At 33.0% G+C, this 5,138-nt stretch overlaps 1 non-coding gene across 1 annotated transcript; it reads right to left on the reverse strand.

Moving 5' to 3' along the window:
- Nucleotides 1-1,804: 1,804 nt before the first annotated feature.
- Nucleotides 1,805-1,910, reverse strand: LOC127789363 (small nucleolar RNA R71). Its single transcript, XR_008020540.1, has one exon. It is a non-coding gene; the product is annotated as a small nucleolar RNA R71 (small nucleolar RNA).
- Nucleotides 1,911-5,138: the final 3,228 nt, after the last annotated feature.

Genomic DNA, 5,138 nt, shown 5'->3' on the forward strand with positions numbered 1-5,138 from the left:
CAATGCAATTGGAACTCCATACCCTGCATATATATATATATATATACATATATAACAATAACATAAAGGATTGGGCAAAGACTTGGGAGGCGACGGAATTAGAGAAGCTATGCAACGCACAATGAAGGCTAAGGGAATGAAATAAGGGGGATAGAAGGAGTGGCAGGAGGAAGGAACAGAAGGAAGTGGCGCACGCAGCGAAAGGAGGGAGAGCAAGAAGATGCGAGCAACACAGATTCAACACCCAGATCTGGAACCTATTCCAGATCTGGGCTAGGGGATTTATTTTTTTCTTCTTCCTTATTTACTTAATTCTCTTATGCTCCTAATGTTACTTTGGATTCTAATTAATTCTACCATGAACTAATCTGTTGAACTAAGGACATGTATTGGCCGAAACTATGATGATGCATTTTTTATAATTTTATGTGATTGAATAATTTGGATTATGTTGAGTTGTGTGGTATTGAATTTAATACTTGTAAATAATTGGTCACTATTTACATGATTTGATGCCTAATCTTGAGATCGAAAGGAGATAGTTTGGGGATTGCATCATAGGTACCATACACCATAAAGTAAAATCGACTAGAAATAGAATTCGGTTTCTTTGTGCGGCTTTTAGCGATACACTAGGAATTTCACAAATTGTATTGCGTTTTCATTTGGTTAAAAATTAATAGAAATATAGGAAGTTATCAAATGAGAATAAACTCGTTATAATCTAGAAATAGGGTAACGAATGCGTTAGGAGATTTCGTCGTCATATACTCAATTGACCAATTTATTCGCATAAAAATCTATAATTTACATTGCATAGTTAGGTTCATACATGTGCCTTAGTTATTAAAATCCACTTATTTCTTTGATTCAAGTTGCCTTCCAAATTCATTTTATTTTATTAATCTAATTAATTTTTTTTCCTGTTCTTTATTAAATCTGAAATTTTTATTGTCTAAATAATAAAGAAAGTTTATAAATTTGGTATTTGAAATCTTTTCTCGTGGGAACGATATTCTTACTTACTATTATATTACTTGTTCGACCCATACACTTGCAGTATATTTTAGGGAGATCAAATTTTTGGCGCCGTTACCGGGAAAGTATTTTTCAATATCAAATTAAAAAAATTTCATTATTAATTTAGACTGTATACATTTTTTGTTTTTGTTTTAAGTGTCTTTGTCTTTTGTGATTTTTTTTGATTTATTTTTATTTTATTTTATTTTTTTGTTATTATTATTATTATTTTTTTCCCTATCTTACATTGTCTTGTTTTACATTGTAGACTGAGTTGTGCATACTAAGAAATCGTGGAGAAATTCATCCATTTGATCCAGAGATAGAAAGAACCTGTCGAGCAATAAAGAAAGGGACGAGATTAACACTACAAGTAACAATCATGGCAGAAAATCACAACCTAAACCAGAATCAGAATCAGAGATTGCTACGTGATTATGCCATGCCAGACCCAGTTGAAGCTCAAGCCAGCATACTGAGACTAGCAGTCAATGCCAATAACTTTGAGATCAAACCAGGACTCATCCAGATGGTTCAGCAAGGGCAGTTTGGGGGAAATCCAACTAAAGATCCTAATGCACACTTAACTAACTTTTTAAAGATATGCGACACCATCAAAATGAACGGCGTCAGTGAGGATACAATCAGACTTAGGTTGTTTCCTTTTTCATTGAGAGATAAAGATAAAATGTGGTTAAATTCCAAAGCTCCAAATTCATTTACTACATGGGTAGTCGTATCACAAGCATTCTTGAGTAAGTATTTTCGACAAGGTAAGACTGCTAAACTCAGAATGATATTATTAGTTTTGTTCAATTTGATGGTGAATCTTTGTATGAGGCATGGGAAAGGTTTAAAGAATTGCAAAGACGATGTCCACACCATGGTTTGCCTGATTGGTTGATTGTGCAGACATTCTATAATAGTCTATCTCATTCAATTAGAATCACTATACATGTTGCCGCAGGGGGTGCACCAATGGGTAAGTCTACAGGGGATACATATGAGCTACTTGAAGAAATGGCTTCCAACAATTATCAATGGTCTACTGAGAGAGGTATGCCTAAGAAAGCCTCAAGTATGTATGAAGTTGATGGCATCAATATGTTAAATGCCAAGGTAGACAATCTTGTAAAAATGTTTGGTAAGTTGGGGAACGTCAATACTGTTTATTCTAATTTCAATTCTACCAATAATTGTGATTGGCAAGAGAATTCTCACTTGGGTTTTGATTGTATGCAGGTTGAGCAAGCTCAGTATATTTCGAATTATAACATGCAGAACCAGTAAAATAACCCATATTCTAACAGCTATAATGCAGGTTGGAGAAATCACCCCAATTTTTCTTGGAGGGATCAGGGTGACAATAGTAAGTCTAGGCCTAGCAATCCTCCTGGTTTTCAACCCAGACCTCAAGGAGTGATGCAACAACAACCAGAAAGTAAGCCATCTTGGGAGTTAGCAATTGAAAAGTTAGCAAATGCCACTGCGGATAGATTTGAAAAGCTAGAGGCAAAAGTAGACCAAATGGCCAGTTTCAACAAAAATTTGGAGGTTCAATTGGGGCAAATATCAAATGCCATAAATTTGAGAGATCAAGGTAAGTTGCCTAGCAAAATTGAGGTGAATCCAAGAGAAGAAGTCAAGGCAGTAACATTGGGAAGTCGTAAGCAACTTGGTGAGATAAGTAGCAAACATGTTACAGGTGATGTTCATAAAAAGAATAATGTTGAGATTAGTGATGAGAATGAGTAGAATGAGATACCATCCCTAACACCACCTGTTAAACCTTATGTTCCTCCTATCCATTTTCCTCAAAGGCTTAAAGAAAATAAGGTTGACAAACAGTTTGAAAAATTTCTTGAAGTTTTTAAGCAATTGCGCATTAACATTCCGTTTACAGATGCTTTAGCTCAGATTCCTACTTATGCAAAATTTTTGAAAGAAATTATGTCAAACAAAAGGAAAATGGAGGATTATAAGACCATTGCCTTTACTGAAGAATGTAGTGCTATGATTCAAAACAAATTGCCTCCAAAACTCAAGGATCCAGGGAGCTTTTCTATTCCTTGCACTATTGGTGTAATTAATTTTGATAAAGTTTTATGTGACCTTGGTGCAAGCATTAATTTAATGCCATTTTCTATTTTCAGGAAGCTTAGACAAAAAGAACCAACACCCACAACTTTTTCTCTTCAATTGGCTGATAGAAGTATCAAATATCCAATGAGAGTAGTAGAAGATATTTTGGTAAAAGTAGATAAATTTATTTTTCCTGTTGACTTCATTGTTCTGGATATGGAATAAGATTATGATATGCCTCTAATTTTAGGGAGACCTTTTCTTGCCACAGGGAGAGCTTTGATTGATGTCCATCAAGGAACACTTAGCCTCAGAATTTATGATGAGATAATTACTTTTAATGTGTTTAAGGCTACAAAATATTTTAATGATAATGAAAAAGAAGTCTTAAGGATAGATGCCACTAATGATTTAGTAAAGAGATTAGATGAGCCTGCAGAAAATTGCATTGCTAATTTTTTTTGATGATCAGGAACAAATTTTAAATGCCACGAACAAGGTTGGAGCCATGGGCTATTTGGGAAAAAAGCAAAAAGGTTGTCCATTCAAAAGAGACAAATTGTTTCCTTTGGATGTGTCATCTTCTTCTTCAAAAGTCAAGCCACGAGGTCATGAAAACAAAAAATTGATAAGGGTGCTTAGAAACCAAAAGAAGGGGATTGGATGGAAAGTTGCTAACATTCAAGAAATAAGGCAATCAACCGGCATACACAAAATTTTTGACAGAAGAAGGTTCAAGCCTCCGTAAAGATAGAAACTTAGTCAAGCTAATGACTATAAACAAACACTTCTTGGGAGGCAACCCAAGCTCTTTTTCCTTTTTGTTTTTATTATTTCATTTTAGTTTTGTTGAATAAATATGACTAATAACCCATACTTGTGATGTTGTGTAGGTTCAAAAGAAAGGAAAATAAAACTGATTTAGTTTGGACTGGCATGGGTATTCGTAGTGTTCAATTATGTGGCCAGGGGAGTATTCATTTTTCATTCTCTTTCTTCTTTGTCTTTCACATTGAGGACAACGTGTTAAATAAGTTTGGGGGGTGGAATTATTAATTGTTAATATTTGCTATTTGTTTTGCTTGGGTGTTTTTGAGATTAAATTTTTTTGCAAAACTTATATCAGGTGCATATTTGGCCAACCCCTAAACTAAAAAAAAAAAATTATGAAAGATAAAATAAGCAGAACTTGTTATTTTGAATCATGATTTGCATTTGGGTTCTTTATTATGTTTAACATTGAGTATTTGATTTGGAACAATATCTTATAAAGCAAGATTAAATATACTTGGATTCTAAGATCATTGAAGTACATGTTCTTTGTGAAGTTGTGTGAGTTGTGTGACTATGCATGAAAGATAAATGCAATGCTTTTCTTGTGATTATTCCTTTTGAGCTAGGCCTAAACAGGGTTTAAGTAAATAGGGTGAATAATATTGAGTGAGATGGAGCATAAAATGCACTCGTATAGTAAAAAAAAAAAAAAAAAAAAAGAAAAGAAAAAATGAGATGGAGCATAAAATGCACTCGTTTAAGTAGAAAAAAAAAAAAAGAAGAAAGAAAGAGGATGTTGAGAAAAAAAAGAAAAAGAAACCCTATTTTGCTACATTTGTTTGTAGTAGTGAGAAATGATGGTTGCAAGAATGGTTGTTGCACTATTCGATTATGTGGGTTACATGATAAAACATGATTGAGTTTAGAATTTTGTATAGATTCTTGAACTTGAAAAATGTAAGTATGCTTAATTTTCTTTATTTGCTATTATTGCATTTTGGATTGAGGATTTAGATGTGGGCATAACAAAGGATTTGAATGTGATGAATGATTCCAAATATATGTTTTATGTTTTGAGTTTAAAATTTCTTTTCTTTACTTGAGGATAAGCAATAATTCAAGTTTGGTGTATTTAATGTGAGAATTTATTCACACATTTATTGGTCATAAGTGAGTAGTGTTTTTAGTATTTTATCTATATTTTATATAAAATGTTTAATGTTTTCAGTGTCTTTTACATATATTTAATTTTTAGTATTTTT

Source organism: Diospyros lotus, chromosome 13, assembly GCF_014633365.1.
Source record: "Diospyros lotus cultivar Yz01 chromosome 13, ASM1463336v1, whole genome shotgun sequence".
NCBI lineage: Eukaryota > Viridiplantae > Streptophyta > Magnoliopsida > Ericales > Ebenaceae > Diospyros > Diospyros lotus.